Here is a 12,887-nt window from a genome sequence, read left to right as displayed (position 1 = left end):
AATTTTGGAGATTTTAATTATGTGGATAGATAACAATAGCATTCTTGGGTTGGTAAATCTATTTTGATTTAATATTTTCTTGTACACTATCACACTTTTAACTTGTTTCATTCCAATCCTCCATGGGGTTATGGGCTAAATTGTGCCTCCCTCCCTTCATATGTTAAAGGCCTAACCCCCATAATTTCAGAATGTGACTATTTGGAGACAGGACCTGTAAAGAGGTGAGTAAGTTAAAATAAGGCTGTAAGGGAGGCCCCTAATCCAATCTGACTGGTGTCTCTACAAAGATTAGAACACAGAGACGCACCAGGGATACCTATGCGTAAAGACCAGGTGAAGAGTCAGCAAGGTAATAACCATCTCATCTGCATGCCAAAGACAGAAGCCTCAGAGGAACCAACCTTTCCAGCACCTTCATCTTGAACTCCTAGACCCCAGAATTGTTTGGAATAAATGTCTGTGGTTCAAGTCACCCACTCTGTGGCATTTTGTTACGGAAGCCCTAGCAAACTAATACAAGGAGAAAAAATAGATTCTTCATATTGGATTCTGGATAGGAATTTTGATATGCAGGCTTTTGCAGAAAACTACAAATGTAGGCAGTTTGAATAAATGTGGACACAAATGGATCCCTTTCATCTCTAATTAAATTTGTTCTCCCTCCTTAGCCCACTTTAAAATGGTAAGCAGGTTGTATTCATTAACATAAAAAAATGTAACTACCAGAAGGAAATCACAGCTTAAGAAGTAAAACAATCTCCCGCATTCACATTATTTTAATTTCCATTTATGTTAATGAGATCAACATAAACAATCTGAAAATGACAGACAGTCCTCTTAGCTAGATTGTTAAACTTAAAAAAATAAAAATAAAAATAAAAAACCTCAAGAGGCTGAGTGTTAGAACCACTAATGAAAAAGTTTGAGAGCCCCACATACATGATCAGGAATGGAGTAAATAAGACAATAATGGGAGAACAGTTGATAAACTCATCCAATCATGTGTCAGTGGATCCTTAGCCCTTCACAGAGATATCAGTTATGAGAAAATGAGGTTTTTAATCTCAACAATGTTCCCATAGGCCAATGTAAAGACAACTTCACCAATCTGTCAAGAAGAAAACAACAGTTCTCCTTCACACAGGATTGATTCTTTCATTTGTGAACAATGCCAAACCAAAAAAAAAAAGAAAAGAAAGAAAGAAAAGAAAAAGCAAAACACAACTAGTTGGTGAACTTTCTTAAAAGACTTTTAGAGGGGCACCTGGGTGGCTCAGTCGTTAAGCGTCTGCCTTCAGCTCAGGGCACGATCCCAGGGTCCTGGGATCGAGCCCCACATCGGGCTCCCTACTCTGCGGGAAGCCTACTTCTCACTCTCCCACTCCCCCTGCTTGTGTTCCCTCTCTCGCTGTCTCTCTCTCTCTGTCAAATAAAATCTAAAAAAAAAAAAAAAAAGACTTTTAGAAACCCTTAACATATAATCAAACTATCAATATATACCAGACAGGAATATGCACATAATTGTAATCAATAAGAAGGAAGGCACACGCTGGGCTCAGGGATATATACATATGTATGTTTTGTTTTCTTATTGGACCCAACTCCCACCCTACCCCTAGACAATTTAATTCCTGGTTGCAGTTTCTTTAATATATGTCGCAGGAATATCTACATGGGTTTTGTTACTGCTTTAGTGAGTCCATGATTTCTCATATGTACCACTGTGATCGCCTAAGCTCCTTACCTCCACTGTTGCATTTTCCACAAGGCAGTCAAATGATCTTTAAAAATATAAACCGGATTTTTTTACTTTCTTATTTAGAGCTTTCCAACAATTTCCTCTTTGATTCAAGGTAGAATTCCAACTCTTTCCAGTCATCTACAATGCCCTATGGGATCTGCCTTACCTTGCCCACCTCTGCAACCATGCTCTGCCAGGATTTCCCCACCCAGTCTTTTCCAGATACATGGAATTTCTTTTAATCCCTAAACAATGCCTGAGTGCTCTTGAACTTGCCATTTCCTTTGCCTGGCACACTCTTCCCCCAGATCACTCTATAGTTGACTATTCATGTTTCATTATAAAGGTCTCATCTTCAGAAAAGACTCACTTGAGTACCCAAGCTAAAGTAGTCCTTAATTTTAAGTCTCAGTGGCATCCTTCTGTTAATTTTGTTCATAGCATTTTTCACGATCAGAAATTATTTTGTTCATATATATTTTTTAAATTTTTTTTAAAGATTTTATTTATTTATTTGACAGAGAGAGACAGCGAGAGAGGGAACACAAGCAGGGGGAGTGGGAGAGAGAGAAGCAGGCTTCCTGTGGAGCAGGGAGCCCAATGTGGGGCTCGATCCCAGGACCCTGGGATCGTGACCTGAGCCGAAGGCAGTCACTTAACCAACTGAGCCACTCAGACACCCCTCTTGTCCACATATTTATCGTAGACAGTTTCTTTTCTCTCTTTTCTCTTTAGAACGAGAGACCTTGTGTGTCTTCCTCACTATTGAAATCTTGGCCCCTAAGACAGTCCCTGGCACAGAGAAGATGTTCAATAAATATTTATGCATGCCTTCTCTCTCTGGTAGGAGGAGCTTTGGTAAAAAGCTGCATGAATTAGAAAGAAACATGAAATCCATTCTCTTTCTTGTTCTTTACAACTTAGTCATCCATCAGTATCCAGTGATTGACTTCCTCTTCTCTGGTCTCTATCCCACTCCCTCTGAACTTCTTTTCTTTAATTTTAAGATCTATTTGAGAGAGAGAGAGAGCAAGAGAGAGAGAAAAGGAGAGCATGCACAAGCTGGGGGGTGGGGCAGAGGGAGAGGGAAAATCTCAAGCAGACACTGCACTGAGTGTGGAGTCTGACACGGGCCGATCCCAGGACCCTGAGATCATGACCTGAGCCGAAACCAAGAGTTGGATGCTCAACTGACTATACCACCCAGGCACCCCTGTTCTAAATTTCTAAAACCAAGTATTTCTCCCAAATAGAAAGCACCTCTAGTTCACAATGTACATCTTGTCAAAAATAGCCTTTACTTCTATTCAAAAGCAACTTAACCGCCCTTTGTTCCACTTACTCATCATATTTGATGTAGGGTTTAGGCATTTTTTTCTTCCCTCCCCTGTCCTAATATTTGCATTTCTGGGCTGCTCACTGTTCATAGGGACCTTAAGTGCAATTTAAAACCAAAGGCACATAGAGAAATATGAAGTGAGTTCATTTTTTATCTTTCTATCTTTTCATTTATGCCCATTGCCTTGTACACTTAAAAATATCAGCTTTAGTAATCGTCCACGCACTGTGTCAATTATCTGCTTCTCTATCATTGTGTCATCACATCACCATTTCTCCCCATTCAGAAGCCAATAGCATAAACTGCTTATTTTCCTTCAAATTGTTTTTCCATTTATCTCCATATCATGCAATTGTTAAATCATATCAAAATTGCCTCTGACACAATACAGCAAAAAAGATAGCATACATTATATGTATACACTTTCATCATTTAGAATAAGACTCTCACTATTGCCATTTTCTGATTTCTGCAATTACAAATTCCAAGCTCTTCCTTCATCAATCTGTTCATACTGTTACTCATTCAACATATCTTAAGCAATTTTCTGCACACCCTGCTAGATGTTGGAATAGCCAAGACAATATATATATATTCCATATCATCAAAAATATCTCACATACCAGTGCCTTAAATTCAAATAGCTTCTAATCTAGGATAATCAGCAATTTTGAAATGTCAGAACTCAGAATTTAACCTGCAGTTTTCCACCTTTTATTTTTGATATCTGAAATAATCTCTTGCCTGCCATGTGCCAAGGTATTGTGCATCAGTTATTTACAGTTCTGATTAAAAATCACATTTCTGTAAATCTCTCCCAATTAATACTTTATGACCAAAATACTGTAACAAATAATAGGGAATATTCATTTTATATGAATTTATAACAGAATATTTTTGTATATAATTATCTGACAGATATTATGTATTATTATCTGTCAGATAATCTTTTTAGTTAAGAATGTGATTTTCAAGTGGGTTCTAGAATTTGGTATTAAAACAAAACAGTGTAATCCCATGGTGTTCTTTGTACTCACAAAACACACATTTTTTCAGTGGTGAATAATGCTCATTTTAACTTTAAAAATAATTGAAAGAATCACCTTGCGGGGGCGCCTGGGTGGCTCAGTCAGTTAAGCATCTGCCTTCAGCTCAGGTCAAGATGCCCTGCTCAGCGAGGAGACTGATTCTCCCTCCCCCTCTGCTCCTCCCTACCCCCACCCTTCGTGCTTTCTCAATCTCAAATAAATAAAAAATCTTTAAAACAAAACAAAACAAAACAAAAGAATCACCTTGCTTATAGGAGGAAGTAAGCAAGCATGAGTATGCACAGAACTGAGTGAGAGAGTTTTACAAACTCATAATTTGAGAGACATTTCTTTAATGAATGTCCAGTGACATCATTCAAATATGTATTAATATTTATAGCCAAAGTAAACATTATATATTTCCTGGAACTTAGATGGAAAATCATGACCAAGAGGTCCTTATTCCTCAAATTTAAAAAAGAAATGTTAACATTTGAAAACCAGTGAAGACAATATACCAGTAGAGTAAAAGTGAAAAAACATAAGATTATTTCAATAGGTGCAGAAACATCATGTGAGAAAACACCCAACCATTCTTCACTTAAAATACTAGCAATACAAAGGAACTTCTTTGATACAAGACAGCTACAAAAACATGCATACATAATATATTTAATGATGAAAAGATGTTTTCCCCTGAGGTTGGAAACAACACAAGAATACACTCTATCACCATACCTATTTAACATTATGCTGCAGGTTTTAACCAGTGCAATAAGAAAAAGAAATATAAGAAAAAAAGGAAGAAAAACTAATTTTATTTGCCAAAGAATCTATAAACAATTAGAATTAAGTGAATTTACCACCATCATTGGAAACAAGGTCAACATAAAAAAAATAGCACACATATATTTCAGAAACAAATTATTGGGAAATTAAAGAAAAATACCAAAATAAAAGATACCACAGTTGTCAAGTATTTGAGGAGTAAGGGTGATTGAATAAGTATAAGCCTGTAAAACTGAAAATTATAATATGCTCGCTGAAGGAAATTAAAGAAGACTTAAAAAACAGAGAAATATGACATGTTCATGGATTGGAGTACTCAATAATGTTAAGAAGTTAAAAACATCTTAATTGATGTATAAAATAAAAGCAGTCCCACTGAAAACACCACTTGTTTTGTGATTGTTGTTATTGTGAAAATTGAAGATCTAATTCTAAAACTGATTTGGAAATTCAAAGGATCTAGAATTCCACTACAGTCCTTATAGAGAAAGGTAAAGCTGCAGAACATACACTCTCAGGTTGTGAGACTTACTGTAAAGTTATATGAAGTTATGTGGTGTTGGTGGAGGGACTAACAGTTAGACCAATGGAGCAGAACAGAGACTGGGGTTGACCTTCACATTTACAGTCACCTATAATTATGACAGAAGTTCCACAAGAATTCAGTAACAAATGGGTCCCTTCAGTATAAGATGTTGAATCAACTGGGTGTCTGTTTGGGGGGAAAAAAACCCAAAGGAACCAAAAACTCTACCATACACACAGACAAATAAAAGGCAAGATAGATCAAAAACCTAAATGTGAAAGATAAAATAAATTTTCTAGAGGAAACTATAGAGAATTATCTTCATGTCCTTAGATAAACAAGGATTTCATAAACAGAACAAATAAAACAATAACTCTAAAAATTATTTACTTCATTAAAATAAAAAGTATCTGGGAGGTGGGCAGGGGGACAGGTTAAATGGGTGATGGGTATTAAGGAGGGTACTTGTGATGAGCACTGTGTGTTGTATTTAAGTGAGGAATCGCTAGACTCTACACCTGAAACTAATGTTACACGGTATGTTAACTAACTGGAATCTAAATGAAACTTGAGAAAAATTAAAAATACCTGATTTCTTAAGAGATATTATATAAAAAGACAAACATTAGTATAGAAAAATATACATAAATAAAAACCTCATACCTCACATATGCAAATGTATTTAAAATGTCCTACAGATCAATATATTGGCAATCAACTACATTTTTAAAAGTTAGCAAATCTTGGGACACCTGGGTGGCTCAGTTGGTTAAGCATCTGCCTTCAGTTCGGGGTCCTGGGATCGAGTCCCGAATGGGGCTCCTTGCTCAACGAGGAGCCTGCTTCTCCCTCTGCCTGCTGCTCCTCCTGCTTGTGCTCTCTCTCTCTCTCAAATAAACAAAATCTTAAAAAAAAGGTAGCAAATCTTGAACAAAGACTTTATGAAAGATAATACCTAGATGGCCAATAATCCTATTAAGAAGTTCTTACATCATAAGTCATTGGAAAAATAAAAATTAAATTACAATGTGATAGGTGACACACCATTTCAAAACACTAAACTGAAAAGGGTAGACAATATCAAATGTTAGCAAGAATGCAGTGTAAGTGAAAATTTCATACATTGCTATTGGGAGAGACTTTGGGAAATTCTTTGGTATTATCTACTAAAGCTGAACATATTTATCCCCTATGACCTAGCAATTACATTACTACAGAGATAACAATCAGAAATTAGTGCATATGTTCCAGCAACATAACCCTTAACGGAAAACAATCCAAATGTCCATTAGTAATATACATGGGAGGCTGAAGAAGGGATCTGAAAAAGTTGGGAATCTTGACAAGGGAAATTGTTATTTGAGTATATACATACGTAAAAATTGGTCAGTTGTAAACCTCTGATTTGTGTTCAATTATGTGTATAATTATACCTCAAAAATTAAAAATCAGGTAAAATTGATTCATGTTAATATTGAAAGAATATACATGAATTTTGGGCACCTGGGTGGCTCAGCTGATTAAGCGACTGCCTTCGGCTCAGGTCATGATCCTGGAGTCCCAGAATCGAGTCCCACATCGGGCTCCCTGCTCAGCAGAGAGTCTGCTTCTCCCTCTGACCCTCCCCCCCTCATATGCTCTCTCTTTCTCATTCTCTCTCTCAAATAAATAAAATCTTAAAAAAAAAAAGAATATATATGAATTTTTGTAACTTTTGGCCTGTGAAAATCAATAATCAAGTTCCCCCTTCCCACCTACCAGCAATGCTGGCCAAATATACAGGGGTAATCGATTTTCTGTTAAGGATGATACGAAAATTCCATTAGAAAAATTATGCTAATTAAGTGATAGATTTTACTCTTCATTTTCTAACAGATTGGTTCTTAATATACATTTGTCTTTTTAAATTACCTTACCACCCACAGTATTTGTTTATTCTATAAACAAATTCTTCATTTGTTTATTCCATAAAAAATGAGAAACCTAAAAACAAAAGATTTCCAGAAAAATATTCTGAGATACACATTGTCTTTAATTTTTGTCTCACAAAAATGAATTTGTTTCACAACATAATATTATGTTTCAAATTCAGAAGTTAAAGATGACAACAATGCTTTGAAAATAAAAGTCAACATACATATTACTAAGGAATTCAGCATTCTACCAAAGTATTAGATTCTGAGTAGATTTCCTTCATTTATAGCAGCATATATAGGTTATACTCAGGTTCCTCATTTTTAATAGAAGGGGGTAATTATGTGACAGAGTTGGGTGAGGAGTAAATTAGTAATTACTATTTTTCCCAAGCAAAAGAAACACCTGACAAAGGGTTAATTTCAATAATATATAAAAATGGTTTCAACTCAATAATGCCATGAATCCAATAGAAATATGGAGAGCAAGAATAGAGATTTCACAGGAAAATAATTACAAATGACACCTAGAAACATATTTAAAATCCTCAAAATCTTGCATGAATGTAATTTGCCTGTATGTTTACAAATGTAAAATGCCCATATATTTGACCTGGGGATTCAATTTCTAGGAAATGAGCTTACTACTTACCTGTTTATACAAACATATAGATGCATGCCCAAAACATGTTCATTACAACATTGACTGTAATAGCAACAAACCCCATAATTAACATAAATATCAATCATGAAGGAACTGATTAAATGAACTGTAATTTTGTCATTATAATGGAATTTTATATGACTGTTTAAATAGATTATTAGATATGGCATAGGCTCTGGATTAAATTGCTAACTCATACAGCAAACTACAGAGCAGTTTGTACAGCAAGACATTTACGAAATAACACATGCTCTATAGTTTATGGACTGACATACCATTTATTAGTGGTATCTAGCAAACAGGCATGTCTGAGCTTTTGGAGGAGGCTTTCTTTTTAATATATTTTCTAGTGCTGTGTTTGATTCATTTTTTTGTTTTTTATTTTGTTTTTTATTTTTTTTAAAGATTTTATTTATTTATTTGAGAGAGAGAATGAGAGAGAGAGGGAGAGCACATGAGGGGGGGAAGGTCAGAGGGAGAAGCAGACTCCCTGCCTAGTAGGGAGCCCGATGCGGGACTCGATCCCGGGACTCCGGGATCATGACCTGAGCCGAAGGCAGTCGCTTAACCAACTGAGCCACCCAGGTGCCCGTTTTTTTGTTTTTTAAACCATAGACTCTCCCAGGTAAAAATACAATGGTAACTGAAAAAAAGGATATTTGCCTGCAGGCAACACAGAATAGTCAAAACAATTTTGAAAAAGAGCAAAACTGGAATACTCACATATCCTGATTTCCAAACTTACTACAAAGCCACAGTAATCAAGATTGTGTGGTACTGGCGTAAGAACAGACATGCAGAGCAATGGAATAGAATCAAGAGCCCAGAATTCATTTATGGCACATTTGTTTTTGACAAGGGTGCCAAGAAAAATCAATGGGGAATGAGCAATCTTTTTAACCAGTTTGTTTTAGAACAACTGGATACCCACAAGCAAAAGAATGAGGTTGAACCCCTATCTTACAGCATACACACAAGAAAAATTAACTCAAAATGGATCATAGAGCTAATACTATAATCTCTTAGAAGAAAATATAAGAGCAAATCTTTGTGACCTTGGGTTAAGGCAATGTCTTCTTAGGTATAACACCGAATGCACAAAAAAAAAAAAAGAAAAGAAAGGTAGATAAAACTTTTTAAAAAAGATTTTATGTATTCATTTGAGAGAGAGGGCAAGAGAAAGAACACGAGAGGGGGGTGGGGCAGAGGGAGAGGGAGAAGCAGGCTTCTTGTTGAGCGGGGAGCACAACATGGGGCTCGATCCCAGTACCCTGGGATCATGACCTGAGCTGAAGGCAGACGCTTAACCGCCTGAGCCACCCAGGTGCCCCTAGATAAAACTTTTGTACTGAAAATGATACGACCAAGACAATGAAAAGACAATTCACAGAATGGAAGAATATATGTGCAAACTGAATATCTGATCAAGGACTTCTATTCAGAATATATAAGAACTTTTACATCTCAATAAAAACATAACTAAGCCATTTTTTTAAAGGGTAAAGGATCTAAATTGATACTTCTCAAAAGAAGACAGACAAATGGCCTATATGAACATGAAAGGATGCTCAACATCTATAGTCAAAGAAACAAAATCAAAAGAAGATACTATTTCCTACCCACTAGCACGGCTATAATCAAAATAATGATAACAAGCACTGGTGAGGATGGAAAAAAACAGCAACCGTCAATCTCAATGTTGCTGGTGGAAATGTAAGATGGTGCACGCACTGTGGAAAACAGCTTAGCAATTCCTCATATTTTTAAACATAAAGTAACCACAGCAATTCCATACTGGTTTATAGCCAAAAGAAATGAACACATAACCATAGAAAATTTTGTATGTGAATATTTATAGCCAGCATTATTCATAATGGTCAAAAAGTGGAAATCACCAAAATGTCCATCCACTGATGAATGGGATAAAGAGAATGTGGCACATTCATACAATGGAATATTATTCTACAATAAAAAAGAATAAAGTACTGAGGTGTGCTAGAACATGCATGAACACTGTGCTAAATGATAGAAGTCAGCCCCCCCCAAATAGATGTTATGTGTTTACATTTACAAGAAATGTCCAGAATAGACACACCTAGAGACACAGAAATGTAGATCAGTGGTTGCTGGGGGCTGGGGAGGGAGAAATGAGGAATGAGTGCTAATGGATAGGAGGTTTCTTTCCAGTGTGATGAAATTGTTCTAAAGTTAGATTGTGGTGATAGTTGCCCAGCTCTGTGAGCATATTAAAAACCACAGAGTTCTATGAATTTTAAAAAATGAATTATATGGTATGTGATTTACATCTTAACAAACCTTATTTAAAATGGAAACATGAGGGCGCCTGGGTGGCTCAGTTGGTTGAGCAACTGCCTTCAGCTCAGGTCATGATCCTGGAGTCCCTGGATCGAGTCCCGCATCAGGCTCCCTGCTCAGCAGGGGGTCTGCTTCTCCCTCTGACCCTCTTCCCTCTCGTGCTCTCTGTCTCTCATTCTCTCTCTCTCAAATAAATAAATAAAATCTTTAAAAAAAAAATAAAATAAAATGGAAACATGAATTATAAAAATGCACTTTCTCTAATGCCACATCTTATAATGTCTTGCAGAAAGTGCCTCTATAGGTTCTCCAAAAGTTTGAAGAACTTAAATGAGTAAACAAATGAAGTCCTTTCCTCAAATAAACAGGAAGGAGGACACTTATTCAGAAATCAGAAATGTAAAAGGAATAATTGTAGAATATATCAAATATTATACACTTAATTAGTATATTGGGGAACTTCAATAAAAACTAGAGAGAAGAGAAAGCTATGTCCAGCGTAGGTATTAGGGCGCTACATGCTTTCATTCTGAGGTGGGAGGAGGATTTTTCATGCATGTAAATATTCACAGCCCTTTATATGAAAAAGAAACACAACTAAAATTTTAAGTATTCCATTACTTCAAAATATCTTCCTACTGATAGCTTTACTAGTGCAAGTAAGGGCCAATTAAACCGAAGGATTAAAAGAACTAGCTTTTAGAGGTAAAATGAACAAGCTTCAACAGCAAACATGCATCAGCTGAACATGTTTCAAAATTACCAGAGTTAATAAAAAAGTCACTTTGATAGCATCTTTCTTTGAGGAGCTCAGTTCCCCCCCCAAGACACTACCTAATTAAATCTCAAAATATACAAGGTTATATAATCAATTCTCAGGGTTCTTTCTTTTCAGAATCTTATTGGAAAAGTAAACCTTTCTTCGGAGCATTTCAATCTATTTATCTCTTCTGTTCTAGGCAGAAATCGGATCTGACCACTATTCTGTGTAGATTTTTTTGCTTCCACTTTCATATTTGCACCTTGTTCGTGTACAGTGGAGCTTGTTCTCCAGAAGTGACCCTTAACCGCTACAGGTCAAAAGTGAAATTGCATCCATCCACCATTGTTTACTGTTCCCAGGTTAGTGAGGATGACCTGAACACTTACCATGATGGATCCAAGTGTCACACTTTTCAGTATATCCTGAGTGAATACACAATGTGCTATGAAAGGTTATAGAGAATGTCTTCTAAAAACTTCCAGCATGGGGCGCCTGGGTGGCTCAGATGGTTAAGCGTCTGCCTTCAGCTCAGGTCATGATCCCAGGGTCCTGGGATTGAGCCCCGCATCGGGCTCCCTGCTTGGCGGGGAGCCTGCTTCTCCCTCACCCTCCTACTGTTCCCCCAGCTTGTGCTCTCTTGCTCTCTCTGTCAAATAAATAAATCTTAAAAAAAATAAAAACTTCCAGCATTTGCATCTTGTGCTAATAAGTAACTCTAACATAGTGAAGGAGATGAAAAAGTATAGTACAAATGTACTGAAATTAGTGAAAATACAAGTATTACCAGGGAAGACAAGACCTTTGAATCTTGAGTTCTCACTTCTTCCCCAATCACACTTTTTTCCAGAGCACTTTCCTGAATTTTGTAATTACTCATTCCCTTGATTTCTTCACTACTTTTCTTTCTTTTTTTTTTTTAAGATTTTATTTATTTATTTGAGAGAGAGAATGAGAGAGAGCACATGAGAGGGGGGAGGTCAGAGCGAGAAGCAGACTCCCCACTGAGCAGGGAGCCCGATGCGGGACTCGATCCCGGGACTCCAGGATCATGACCTAAGCCGAAGGCAGTCGCTTAACCAACTGAGCCACCCAGGCGCCCCCAAAAGGCCTTTCAATAGATGCAAATCTTCACTACTTTTCACATATGTATTCCTAAATAACATGCTTAGTTTTATCATCTTTGAAATTTTTGAAGTGGAATCCTAATGTATTCTTTTGATTTGTATTTTTGTTCAATATTCTTTTTGTGAGATTCACCTATGTAGATGTGAGATATTTAACTGAAGAATTTATTTTTTTTAAAGATTTTATTTATTTGAGAGGGAGGGAGAGGAAGAGAGAGAGAGAGAGCACACGCACAAGAGCAGGGGGAAGGGGCGCCTGGGTGGCCTGGGAGTCTGCTTCTCCCTCTGATCCTATCCCCTCTTGTGCTCTCTCTCTCTCTCTCAAATAAATAAATAATGAAATAAAATAAAAAGTAAAGTAAATAAAGTAAAATAAAATAAAATAAAAGAGCAGGGAGGAAGGGAATGAAGCAGAATCCTCACTGAGCAGAGAGCCCTACATGAAGCTCAGTCCCAGGACCCTGAAATCATGACCTAAACCGAAGGCAGACATTTAACCAACTGAGCCACCCAAGCACCCCTGAAGAATTTATTTTAATGAGTGATTGTTGATACTATTTTAAACTTAAAAACACTGCATTCTGAAACCACTTGGACATATATTTCTATTTACTTATATGCTTAGGTGTTGGGGTTGGTTAATGTAGAGCATGAAATCAGCCATAATACCTGGCTTGCTAA

This window comes from Mirounga angustirostris, unplaced genomic scaffold, assembly GCF_029215605.1.
Source record: "Mirounga angustirostris isolate CCGP_5_RB_7025 unplaced genomic scaffold, mMirAng1.0.hap1 SCAF_8, whole genome shotgun sequence".
NCBI classification, from domain to species: domain Eukaryota; kingdom Metazoa; phylum Chordata; class Mammalia; order Carnivora; family Phocidae; genus Mirounga; species Mirounga angustirostris.
The sequence above is the reverse complement of the archived record's forward strand: the minus strand, read 5'-3'. Positions refer to the sequence as shown.